This window comes from Felis catus, chromosome C1 (assembly GCF_018350175.1).
Source record: "Felis catus isolate Fca126 chromosome C1, F.catus_Fca126_mat1.0, whole genome shotgun sequence".
In the NCBI taxonomy this organism is placed as follows: domain Eukaryota; kingdom Metazoa; phylum Chordata; class Mammalia; order Carnivora; family Felidae; genus Felis; species Felis catus.
Window position 1 is genome coordinate 215,558,986 of NC_058375.1, and position 13,926 is coordinate 215,572,911.

The 13,926-nt window shown below is 48.3% G+C and overlaps 1 long non-coding RNA gene across 1 annotated transcript; it reads left to right on the plus strand.

The window, feature by feature from the left end:
• The first annotated feature begins 1,681 nt into the window (after positions 1 to 1,681).
• Positions 1,682 to 10,237, plus strand: LOC109503190. The gene is made up of 2 exons (XR_002162096.3): positions 1,682 to 2,081; positions 4,084 to 10,237. It is a non-coding gene; the product is annotated as an uncharacterized LOC109503190 (long non-coding RNA).
• Positions 10,238 to 13,926: the final 3,689 nt, after the last annotated feature.

A 13,926-nucleotide genomic window follows, 5' to 3' on the forward strand; every position in this document is an offset into this window, starting at 1 on the left:
AAAGTTATTCCCCACCCCCATGCTTGGGATGTCTCCCCCGCACGTTGGCGAGTGACGGCAGCCCAGCTCCTAGAGTGTCCATGAGGATCAAATACAATTACCCGTGCAAAGCACATAGCACAGGTCCGCAGCTCACGTTCCCGACTTGGAGGCACGGTGTCAGCCCCCCATAAGGGTGCTGAGTTCCTGGCTCACTGCAGAGACAAGACACAAGACGACCGTCTGTGTCCAGAAGAGCTCTGTGAGTTTCTGGCAAAGTCAGGTCGTCTTCAGCCTCTTCCGATGGGTACGGGGTCCATTCTAGTGGCGACACTAATAATATCTTAGCAGAATGGCTACCCGCTGAGATGAGACACAGGCCCCAGGGGAGGTGCTCACGGGTCCCTTCGAGAGCACCCGCTATAGGTAGACAGGTAGGTGGAACCTGATTGGTAGACACACACCTCCGGCTGCTGCAAATTTGGATCCTCCAGAGGGTCAGCCATATTCTCCCAAGGTGCACTCGGCCAATGGCTAAACATGGCACCAGGGATGAGAGTTAGGCATTGCCCTGCTGGGCACCAAGCCCAGGAACCCCCATCGGCCAAGACTATAGCCGGAGGTCCTTCTCATGTATCCCTTCCTTCCCTCTACCTTTTCCCAGGTGTCAGACCTGCATGCATCAGAAGGCTCTCCCCACCTCCCTGCCCCTCTCCATCTATCCTTCACAGGGAAGGCTCTCATCTGCTATCCCCTCTTGGCTTCTGCTTCTTAAAAGACCCAAACAGCAGATCTACAAAGACAACAGTAAGGCCGGGGAGGTACAGCAGACCCGAAAGGAATCCCAAAGAGACCCTGATAATCTACTGATCAGTAGGCAAGAGAGGAAAAAACAAGTTGGGATATTTTTGTATGTATGTATTTATTTTTGAAAGAGAGAGAGAGAGAGAGAGAGTGTGTGTGTGCACTTGCGAGTGGGGGAGGGGCAGAGAGAGAGGGAGGCAAAGGATCTGAAGTGGGGCTTGAACTCATGAACAGAACTGTGAGTTCATGACCTGAGCTAAAGTCAGATGCCCAACTGACTGAGTTTCCCAGGCTCCCCTAAACAAGTTGGGATTTTTATCTGCACTTTGACTTAATAAGGACTCCTAATCTCCTAGTGTAAACAATGTCCAGTATAATTGCCTAAATTATACATATTTTAAAAATGTTTATCTATTTTTTAGACAGAGAGAGACAGAGTATGAACGGGGGAGGGGCAGAGAGAGAGGAAGACACAGAATCTGAAGCAGGCTTCAGGCTCCGAGCTGTCAGCACAGACCCCCAACACAGGGCTCGAACCCACAGACTGTGAGATCATGACCTGAGCCAAGGTCAGACGCTTAACCGACTGAGCCACCCAGGCGCCCCTATAATTGCCTAAATTATATAAAGTGAGTTTCTAAGCCTCAAGATATTCAGTACCTAGAGGCAATTTCATAAAAAGCATCACAATTTAATAAACTTATTACAATGCTATAACCCGATAACAAAAAATACGTGATTAAAAGGTGGGCAGAGGAACTGAATAGACATTTTTCCAAAGAAGACATAAAAGTGGCCAACAGGTGGATGAAAAGACGCTCAACATTGCTCACCATCAGGGAAATCCGAATCAAAGTCACTGTGAGATCTCACCTCATACCTGTTGAAGTAGCTATAATCAAAAAGGTAAGAAATAACAAGTGTTGGTGAGGAAGTGGAGAAAAAGGAACACTCGTGCACGGTTGGTGGGAATGTTAAGTTGGTTCAGTCACTCGGGCGAACGATAGGGAAGTTCCTCAAAAAATGCAAAATAGGACTGCCCTGTGATCCAGCAACTCCACTGCTGGGTATTTACCCAAAGGAACCGAAAACAGGACATCACAACAATAACTGAACCCCATGTTTACCGCAGCATTATTTACGATAGCTAAGATATGGCAACAACCAAAGTGTCCACGGATGGATCCACGGATAAAAAAGATGTATATGATGGAATCTTTTTTTGGCGACGAGAAAGAGGGAAACCTTGCCATTGTGTGACATCGTGGATGGACATTGACGACATTGTTCTCAGGGAGGTAAGTCTCAGACAGAGAAAGGCAGATACTGTAAGGGCTCGCCTATTTGTGGAATCCAAAAACGCTGAACTTGTAGAAACAGAGTAGAATGGTCGTTACCAGGGCCTGGGGGGCGCGGAGGTTGGAAAGAATGTTGGTCAAAAGACACACACTTGCATTTAGATGATGGGTTAAGTTCTGAGGACCTGATGCATAGCCTGGTGACTGCGGTTAAAACTGCTCACATACTTAAAAGATGTTAAGACAGTCGATCTTAAATGTTCCCACCACAAAAAAGAAATGATAATTCTGTGACGTGACGAAGGTGTTAATAGACACTATAGAGGGGATCATATTGCAACGGGTAAGTGTATCAGATCAACATGTACACCTTAAATTTCCACAACATTGTAGGTCAAGTACATCTCAATTTTTTCTAATGATCACAGTGTCGAAAAAGACTTGAAACTGACGTAGGAGTTGTTTTGCTCAGAGACCTAGGGAGTGTCCACACACCCTTGAAAATGCACCTGAGACTTTAGGGGCCGTGAGAAACCCGAAGTCTATCCGTGGAGACCTCCGGGGATCTCTGGATCCCAGTTTCCTGATCTGAAATTTGTAGCGATGAAAATATATCCAAGATACTTTGTTCAGTGAAAATAAAATACACTGCAGACAGTATGTAGAGCTCAAAACCCATTTTTCCTTTCACTGATGTGTACCTAACATTATCTGCATTATCTGAGAGGCGTGAGTTTGAGGGTTTCTTTTACCTTGCATTTCAGACACTTCTGAACTCTTTGAGGTATTTGAAAAAGCACATGTATTACTTTTGTCATCATAGTTTCCAAACAAATTTCTAAAAAAGGAATGATAATAAATACATTTCCGACAAACCAATAGTCTGACCCTGTCTCTCATCCCTGGTGGCAGAGAGCAGCCTGACCACCTACCTGACGCCCGTCCATGGTGATTCCCCATCTCTGTCCGCTCGCGGCTCTTGACCGGCTCTGTCATGGCTACTCTTTCGCCAACTGCCTCAAGGGCTGACGCGGCCAAGGGCATTTGAATGTCTGGTGCGTCCCCGCTTTACTGAGCTGGATGCCGCCGGCACACATGCAGTCCCGTCCTGACACCAGAAGGCTGAATTTCTCAGCAACAAAAGCCCCAGCCTGCTCTTGAAGACTTATTTACTCATTCATTATTTTTTAATTCAGACATTCATTCAGCAAATATTTTTAGAGCACCTCATGTGTAGGGGTTCTGTGGGAACAGAGAAATTAGCCATAAAAATTAAATAGAAAAATGCATCCGGCTGGAAATTAAGATAGCGTGTTCCCAACCGCTAACAGCCGCTCAGCTAAGAATTAGCACATGAAAAAGGGTGTCTCTCGCTAGCTAGACGTAAAAGAAATAAATGCCCCTTAAAATAACAATGAATTGACATCTTCACTTGTCAGTGATTGAAATAAAATGATAAAACTCATTGCTGGTGAAGAGATGGTAATCGAGGTCATTGCTAGCCACTGTGGGAGACCAAGCATCAACACGGGTGTGGCATTTAGTGACATGTGTAGCGACATATTGATTTGTGTTTTTGCTGCTGAGTTTTTCCTTTCTCTTTCAAAGAAAATAGTCAGGCTGTATTGGTGATCCATGGCTGCATAACGAACATCACCAACTTAGTAGCAGAAGACAACACCCAGTTAATAGTTCACGGCTCTACAGGTCAGGAGCTCAGGAGGGGCTCAGCTGGGTTCTCTGCCCAGGGTCTTATCAGATGGGAAGTGGGGATGGCTGCCAGTGCGTGTTCCTTTCTGGTGGCTCTGGGGGCGAGCCCATTTGCAAGCTGATTCGGGTCAGGGACAAAACTCAATTCCTTGGGGTTGTAGGACTGAAGTCCTCAGCCAGGGGCCATTCTTGGCTCCTAGAGGCTGCCTGCAACCCTTGTCACGTGCTCTCCCTCATCTCCAAAGCCAGCCTCTGTTCCCCTCACATCACATCCCTCTTGTCCTCTTTCTAGATAATCTCCTGGAAGGACTCATCTGATCGGGTCAGGCCCAGTTGTTGAAAAAACATAAAATAATAGCGAGCAAATGAAATGACAAATAGGACAAAAGACTGAATTTTGGAATGATATTTGCACCGTATTTTTTGGCAGAAGATAACTGATAGACCGACCTGCCTAGAAGTGAGACGAAGGTAGCCTGGTCAAACTCTGGTCCTAAACACAAAACCAAGATGGCACAGAAGAATCGTTCGTAACGTGTGGAACGGTGGTTGCTTCTCTATCCCTCGGCCTGTCTCTTGAAAGTTAATCCCATTTGTGTCTGTCAGTTTTTCCCTGCCTGCAAACACACACACGTGCACGCACACGCACACCTTTGCCCAGACAGACCAACAAGGACCAGCAACTTGGTTGGCTGGCAGTATCTGGAAGGTTTCCAGCCCCTTCTGTCAATCCCCAAAGCGCTGTGCAACCTCACCAGAGGCGCGGTGTATTTCTAGCCACAGAGGTTCAAGTTTTCGATCACAAAGACACAAGGGCTGTGGAGAAAGGGGAAGTCTGAAGCCGATGCCTTACGTGGGGGATCCAGCTGGGAGGACGTTTAGCAACCGTAGATTGGAGCTAAAGAACCACATCTCCTTCTCGCTTCCTCAGAAGGGAAGGAACTGAGCTGACCGTGTGAAGATGGTGTCAGTGCCATCCGCCCTGGAGCCCCAGCAAGAAAACCAAGGAATTTTTTTTCTCTGGATTTGGCGTCCTTCTCCTGAGGGCGCACTGCTCTGATTTCCAGCTCTGACTTCAGCCCTTTGCTCAATGATTCTACTTACGGTTCTCTTCCTGCTTGCGGCCCCCACCCTGCACATCCATACACCCACCCACAGGGGGCGGGTATGTGCACACACACCCGCATGCACCCATTACGTAGACTTACCCCAGTTATATGCATACGCATACATGCAAGACCAGACAGATGCACAGCTACACAGACACTTGGATAAACGCACTTACCCACACACGGGCACACACGTGCTGTCACACTCAGACACACACTGACACATCTATCCACATCTGCATATACACGTTCTTATAACGGTAAATGCACACACTCTGGAACGCAGACACGCGTGCACAAATACACGCAATGTTCAGAGGCACACGTGTGCACGTGACTTCTTGGCAGAAATTCCAACCCACGTGTCCCGTCAGTGGTGCATGTGGATTTTATTTCTCGATTGTTGTGGACCCTTTCCTTATTTTCCTGCAAACTTAGGTAATCGTAGTTCTGAAGAAGTGAAAAATGCCAAACAGGCAGAGCACCTGAGCAGGGGACAGGGGAGCCCAACGCCAGCCCTCATGAGGGATGGGGGACAGGGAGGGGGCAGGGAGCTGTGCTGACACAGACTTTGGGTTTGGGTCGTGAAGCCCTTGGGTGGTCCTTGGTGGTCCTCACGGTGCCAGAGGCGGAGCAGACCCCACACCCCGGTTGCCCCGGTCTCTGCAGTGTTGAATGCCTTGCGGTCACGGGAGCCACGTCCCCCATCACTGTACGTGTCCTCGGACCCAGCTACCTTTCTGGGGAGGGCCACTTTTCCTGCATCTAGATCGCCCTGTGGTGTGTGGATGTGGTCCACGCTCCCCCACCGTGGAGATCCGTAGCAGCAGTTTAGGTAGCAACATCGAACTTCCCAGCCTCAGGAAGGACAGAAGTCTTCCTCTCTACTTCGGCCGGACCCAGCTACACTTGGACCGGGGAATGCGAACAATCACCGTGGCTCTTGCGCGAAATTCCCCTGTGTACATCAAGAGCGGGGTTGGTGGAGCGCCCGGGTCCCGGGGCGGGTGCCAGCACAGGCTGGCGTCAGGAGGGCTGATGGGTATGTTGCTCTGCGGTCCGTCTCGGCCTGGGCAGAGCCCCTGGAGGATAGGTAGGTTCTGTAATGGCCGTGCTTTCGTGGGGCCTGTGCACTCATACTTCATTTTGCAGAGGCAGTTCCGGGGGCTCTACCTGAGAAGATAAGGCTGCTCTCGGGAGAGGGGCAGGCACCAGGGGCCCTGGCTCTCCTTCCAGGGGCTCACACAGCTTGTGCGTGGCCTGCCTTCCTCCCGCGACCTTCCCTTCACGGCCCCCAAATCCCAGCTCAGGAGGACAGCTGGGCTAGTTTCACCCTCGCTATTTCCCCTCCTCTGTCTGCGCCCCCAGGATGGGCAGGGGCCGACGGCATGTGCCAGGACCTGGCTGTCTTCCCCGCTCCACGTGGATGCTCGGGGTCGGCAGAGGTGAGCGGCAGGCAGATCTCTCCGTCCCACAGGACCGTCTACTCCATCCTCCCGGCCTCATCGAGGGCAGGGCTGCTTGGAGCCAGGGAAGAAACCACCTAAAAATCTCCTTAAGAAGAATCGTAAAACTCCCTTCCTTAAGACGTGTGGGCTCCCGTTTCTACAATTTTTAACCTGCTTGACGAGCCAATGCCTCCGATGTCTATCTGAAAGTGTCCTCTAAGGTGGGGACCAGGTGAGGCCGGTGAGGCACCCCAGAAGTGGAATCGGAGGAGGCGCTCACTCCCAGGTCGGGGAAGAGCAGGGTCATGACCTTGAGACAGAGGCCCCTCAAGTCTCTCACCCTGGGCATCTCACCTAGTTCCTTCTCTGGTGCTGTCTACTCCCCATCCCTGATCCATTAGGGGGCATCTGAGGGTGAACAGTTTGATGTCGAAGCTAGACTTTTATCTTCTCCTCCTCAAGGGGACAGAAGAACCACTCAAAACAGAAGGTACTCAGGTTCTGATAAACTGAATGCAGTTACCAGACAGCCCAGCAATTGCACTCTTGGGCATTTGTCCCAGGGACACAAAGTCCCAGACGCCCTTCAGGGGGTGAGTGGCTAAGGAAAGAGAGACATGTCTGCCCCACGGGCCACCACTCGGTGATAAAAGGAACGAACCACGGATGCGTTCAACACCTACAGCACATCCACTCCCGTTTGTGGGTCTTGTAGATGTCTAGAAGCCAAACTTTGTCAATGAGCAAGTAACGCCTCGTCCAAACACCAGGGACCAGCACCACTAGACCTGTGGGGCACTGGAACAGCAAAACACATTTTCTCTGGAGGACATGCTTAACATTTGATCAATGTCTCTAGTAGTCCTTTGTGAAAACAAGTCCTCTGTAGGTCTTGACTTGTACATCACTTGTAAGGTGCTTTGTTTGCCTGATAATATCCGGCACAGGACTAGGAACGGGGGGCAAAGCAGACAGCAGCTGAGGGTAGGGAACAGAACATCAAGCCAGGGCTGGGCTGAGCCTGACCTCTTGGGGACCAGCCAGCGTGTTCTGTGCGAGCTTATTGGCCCAGCCCTTCCTGGTGGCTAGACCTTCTCAACCAGGGGTCCCGCAGAGCAAGCAGGACTGTGGATGCAGTCACGTGGCCAGCAGCCCCACTGGCCTGTCCTCACCCACTGGCCACGCACACAAGTTTGGCTCCCCATCAGGAGACCCTTTGGACAGGTACCGGCCCCCCCAAAGCTGGTGCTACCTCTCTAGACTTTATAGAAGGAGTCATGGCATACCGCTGAATTTTATAAGCCATCAGTTTGAACAACATAACTTTTAGACATGTTTCTCAGGGTGTTACTCTGGGTCACAAAAATATAACGTGATCCAGAGAATAACTCCTTTCCTTTTTTTAAAAAAATGGGGAAACCACAGCACAAACAAGGCTGCTTCCCCAGGTCACATGGAGAGGTCTGTGTCAGCCTCCAAACAGCCAAGGCAACTCAACCTCACCCAGGCTCATGACTCAGAAGTGGAAGTCTCTGCCACAAAACCCAAACCCAGAGTCCAAACCCTGCGTGTAAGCGGGGGAGCTTCAAGGGTCAAGGCTCATGGTCTCACAAGAGAAGTCAGCTCACAGAAGTCATCACAGGGAAAGAGGATGCTTTGTCAGTGACACAAATAAAATGATGGAGAGAATGGCTATTGCGAGTATGACAGGGTTGCCAGTTTAATTGTAAACAACCGGAAAAAGGTCACAAGATGTGTTTTCCAGAGAGTCTGCAAATTCCAGCAGGGTTTTCTTTTTAATTTTTTTTAATGTATTTATTTTTGAGAGAGAGATAGAACACAAGTAGGGGAGGGGCAGAGAGAAGGGGAGACACAGAATCCGAAGGAGGCTCCAGGCTCCCAGCTGTCAGCACAGAGCCTGATGCGGGGCTTGAACCCATGAACTGTAAGATCATGACCTAAAGTTGGATACTTAGTCGACTGAGCCACCCAGGCGCCCCTCCAGCTGGGTTTAATAGAGCAATTCTATGTATTTCAGCTGCCAGTTTGCAGGAGAAGTGCTGGGAAGTGGTTGGATTCTGGATATATGTTGAAGGCAAAGCAGACATAATTTGCATGTGGTGGAGATGCAGGGGTGCGAGGAGAAGGGACAGCAAGGATGAGGCCAAGGCAGTGGCTCTTTGTCTCCAGATGTGTAGGGGTGTGTGTGACTTCACTGCCCCCTGTCCTGGAGCCCCTTCTGTCACAGGCTTCCCTTTCTTCCTCCAAAACGAGGGGACAGGGGCAATGTTGGCTTTTCTTACAGAAGATGTCAGGAGCCAGTGACCCCTGCGCCCATGGCCACCCGGCTGTGAGTGTCCAGACCGAAGTCACCCATCAGCTACACTCACGCCCGGGAGTAGTTGCTTAGCAAACGTTCCCACTTTCCAGTCCTGGTTGCTGCTACCTAGGAGATGTTTGGACGGACAAAGCACGGGACAGATGGCTACCGAGGGACAGGGACAGCTGGTCGTACTTTTCAACCCTTTTGTGGTTGTGACCCACCAGAAGAAATATCTTTCACATCACAAGCCAGGATGCACACTCAACACACACACACACACACACACACACATACACACACAGCCTTCTGTATTCTCTTCTCTCCCATTTAGGTTCATTTTTTTTAAATACAGCTCAAAACCCACTAAATAGACACACAGTTCTGCAAATCCCTCTTTCATACAACGCGGGACAAGAATATTCTTCCTGTCTGAAACTGAGGACACGGTTTGTGACCCCAGTCATCTGTTGAAGGTGCCCACTGTCCTTGGAGGTTGGAGAAGCAGAGGCAGGTAGGTGCCTTTAGGAGACGCGCTTGCCCTGCAGGTACTGAGTTTGCAAGAGAAATGCCAAGAAATCTGACTTTAGTCCTCCTGGGGTCCCAGGACCATGCCCTTGGGCTCAAGTCGTCACCCAGTCCCGTGGTGGCTGCCGGGCTCAGGTGGGGTTACATCGACCCCTCTTCTGGGATCGGAGCTCTGGGCGCCGAGTGAGGCACTGTCTTGTTTGTTGTCTCATCTTGGGGTGGCCAGAGAACAAGCCCATAGATCATTTCCTTACCGCTTTTTAAAGAGATGATCTCTATGGAGACACAGACAGAGGACAACACAAGTAACCAACGCAGAGAAAGTTCTCAGAACATTACAAGGGCTCATACTGTCTTGGGACCAAGGCCTTCGGAGAATGGCAGCTTCAATTGTCACCTTCCAACTGTCCCTTCCTTTCATGAAGGTCCAGCAAGGACTTCATTCTAACCCATGTTTATCAGCCACCCGCCACTGACATCCTTAAGGACCTCAATTTAAATTGTTTTCATGGGGCGCCTGGGTGGCTCAGCCAGTCAAGCGTCCGACTCTTGATTTCAGCTCCGCTCTTGATCTTGGGGTTGTGACTTTGGGCCCCACATTGAGCTTTGCGCTGGGCATGAACCCCACTTTAAAAAAAAAGGAAAGAAAAAACTAGATTGTTTTTGTAAGTCAGACTTACTATATTTTGTAACCATTGATCGGTGTTTATGATCCGAAGTCCAGCCTTTTCTATAGGCCCTCCTATTCATTTTGATAACTTTAAATTTGTGACTCTTGAGTGTTCTAGGTACACAATCGCATCATAGGCAACTAAAGATAACTCTGCCTCTCTTATTCTAAAAGCTGTATCTTTTATTGTTTCTAGAACTTCTAGAGCAATGTTAGAACACAGTAGTAGAACATGGCAGGACTCTATCTCTGATTTTATTGGAAATGCTGCCAGTTCCTTACCCTTAAAGCATAATATTGCCTATTTGGTATAAATTACCCAAAAAGAATGGTGGTCGAACTTTATTAAATGCCTCTTCAGCATCTATTGATATTTTTTCTACTTTTATCTTTTTTTAATATTTTTATTTGCCTTAAGCAATCTCTACAGCCAACATGAGGTTTGAACCCACTACACTGAGATCAAGAACCTCCTGCTCCACCAACTAAGCCAGCCGGGCACCCCTCTGCTTTTATCTTTCATAGACTTCCCGCCAGTATAGTACCCTTGGAATAGCTCCCTGGAATAGGCCTTCAAGTGATGCCCTGAAATATTGTAACATATCTACGAAATCATGAGCAAGTACTTTATTTAGAATGCTTGTGTCCGTGTTAATAATATGCCATCTTTTTTAAAGTATATTTTTCAGTGTTTATTTATTTATTTGGTGGGGGGAGAGGGGCAGGGAGAGGGGTAGAGAGAGGGCGAGGGTGAAAATCCCAAGCAGGCTCCGTGCTGGCCACCCGCATAGAGCCTGACGTGGGGCTCAAACCCACCAACTGTGAGATCATGACCTGAGCCGAAACCAGGAGTCGGACGCTTAACCAATGGAGCCTCCCTGGTGCCCCAATAATGTACCATCTTTGACAAAAGTACTGACATTACAAAATAGGCCATTTCCACGAAAAGAGTAGTATCAGATCCATCTTTCTCTGGAAGAGTTTATAAAGTACAAGAAGTCTCTTTTCCTTGAAAGTTTAAATGGCTTCTCCAGTGAAATCTTTTGAGTCTGGGTTTGGGGGAGGAAACAACACTTTGTTTCTATTTTCTTTGGTTTGATTTTGTTTTGAATTTTCTCTTCGTCGTGAAAATTTTCTTCGTGTTTTTTCTTGGGTTAAAGTTTTTCATTTAACACAGGGGCAGGAAAGCGATGTCTCTTTACACAATTTCAAATTGCTTGGCATATCATCCTGCAGTCTCCTTACGTAGCCCACATCCACATTTTTGTCATTTCTGCTTTTCACGCGTATGACCTGTCTTCTTGCGACTTACCAGAGATCTCCCTGACAAACCCTCCAAGAACCAGCTTGGGGGTTATTTATTAATTCTCTTTTATTCTCTTCACCTTGTCTTGTTTTTAAAAAGACATGGATAAAAATATTCTTGTAAATATTTAAAGAACTCGGGAGTATTCAGAACAAGAAGGGGCAGCCTCGCTCCACCCCTCCCGCCCCTTTGATCCTGATGCCCCGCCCCCTTCCCAGGGGGGTCACAGGCAGGGCTGGGGACCTCTCTCCCCACCCTCTCCACACACGTTTGATATTTTTTAACACCGATGGTTCACACCATGCAGGCTGCTCTGGTCTGCTATGTTCACTTAGCAGTACATTTCAGAGATCCGTTCACTTAATCAGCATTTATTAAGAGACAGCTATGTGTCCATTTCCGTTCCAGGGTCTTGGGATTCCTATGTGAACAAAACAGAGATCCCGGCCCCCACCCCGTCCCACTCACAAAGCTGAGACTCAGCTCTCTTTCCACATCAACAGTGTATCACCAAATTCTTTTTAAGGGTCCCGTGCCTTAGTTACATTTACCCCTATTAAAGATTCTCAGGTTTTCCCACAAGGTTGTGTGTGTGTGTGTGTGTGTGTGTGTGTGTGTTCGCTTTCTTTTCAAATTTTTATTTAAGTTCTAGTTACCATACAGTGCAAGATTGGTTTCAGGAGTAGAATTAGTGATTTCTCACTTCCATAGAAATACCCAGGGCTCATCACAACAAGTGCCTTCCTGAGTACCCATCACCCCTGCGACCCATCCCCCACCCAGCTCCCCCATCAACCCTCAGTTTGTTCTCTATTAAGAGTCTCTTGGGGTGCCTGGTTGGCGCAGTCGGTTGGGCGTCCGACTTCAGCCAGGTCACGATCTCGCGGTCCGTGAGTTCGAGCCCCGCGTCGGGCTCTGGGCTGATGGCTCGGAGCCCGGAGCCTGTTTCCGATTCTGTGTCTCCCTCTCTCTCTGCCCCTCCCCCGTTCATGCTCTGTCTCTCTCTGTCCCAAAAATAATAAATAAACGTTGAAAAAAAAAAAGAGTCTCTTGTGTCTTGTTTTCTTCTCTCATTCCCCCCCCCCCATATGTTTGCCTGTTTTGTTTCTTAAATTCCACTGAGTACAATCATACGGTATATGTCTTTCTCCGACTTCTTTCGCTTGGCGCACTACATTCTATCCCCATGCACGTGGTTGCAAACGGCAAGGTTTCATTCTTTTTGCTGGCTGAGTCCCACTGCCTTGTATATATCTATACGCCACCGTTTTTTTATCCGTTCATCAGTCAGTGGACATTTGGGCTCTTTCCATAGTTTGGCTATTGTTGGTAATGCTATTATAAGCGTTGGGGTGCATATACTCCTTCAAATCTGTATTTTTATATCCTTTGGGTAAGTACCTAGTAGTGCAATTTCTGGGTCACAGGGTAGTTTTATCTTTAACTTTTTGAGGAACCTCTGTATTGTTTTCCAGAGCGGCTGCACCAGTGTGCATTCCCGACAACCGTGCCAGAGGGCTCCCCTTTCTCCGCATCCTCGCCAACACCCGTTGTTTCGTGTGGTGTTGATTTTAGCCATCCTGACAGGTGTGAGGCCATATCTCCTCGTGGCTTCGATTTGCATTTCCCTGATGATGAGTGATGTTGGGCATCTTTTCATGTGCCTGTTAGCCCTCTGGATGTCTTCTTTGGAAAAGTGTATTCCATCCATGTCTTCACTGGATTACTGGTTTTTGGGTGTTGAGTTTGATAAGTTCTTTATAGATTTTGGATACTAACCTTTAATCAGATACGCCATTTGCATGTACCTTCTCCCATTTCGTAGGCTGCCTTTTAGTGTTGGTGCTTGTTCCCCTTGTTGTGCAGAAGGTTTTTGTCTTGAGGAAGTCCCAGCAGTTCACGTTTGCTTTTGTTTTTCTTGCCTTCGGCAACGTGCTAAGCAAGAAGTTGCTCCCGCTGAGGTCAAAGAGGTTGCTGCCCGTTTTCTCCTCTAGGGTTTTGATGGCTTCCGGTCTCACATTTAGGTCTTTCATCCATTTTGAATTTATTTGCGTGTCTGGTGTGAGAAAGTGCTCCAGGCTCATTCTTTTCCAAGTTGCCATCCAGTTTTTCCAACACTGTTTATCGAAGAGACTGTCTTTTTCCATTGGATATTTTCCTGCTCTGTTGGGGATCAGTTGAATATACAGTTGTGGCCCCGAGGCTTTTACTATTACAGACAAGACTGCGATGAATGTCCCAGGGCATCCATTTTAGCGCACTAGTGGATATTTCCAGGGGGTGGTCTCTAAGACACGCATTTGTTGGGTACAAGGTCAGCATATTGTAGATTCTGATAAAGACAAACTGTTACTTAGGCAAGGTTCTTTTTTTATTTCAAATTTTCAGATGGTTAGGATTTTTTTTAATGTGATTAATTTTTTTTTTTTATTTATTTTTGGGACAGAGAGAGACAGAGCATGAACGGGGGAGGGGCAGAGAGAGAGGGAGACACAGAATCGGAAACAGGCTCCAGGCTCCGAGCCATCAGCCCAGAGCCTGACGCGGGGCTCGAACTCACGGACCGCGAGATCGTGACCTGGCTGAAGTCGGACGCTTAACCGACTGCGCCACCCAGGCGCCCCTTAATTTTTTTTTTTTTACTTTAATGCACCGGGATAGAGAACTTTGCCTTTTGTGTGTGTAACTTCTTATCTTTGTAAAAAGTATTGGAAGGCCCTTGGGGTGATAACCAGGCCATGTGTCTCCAAGGGA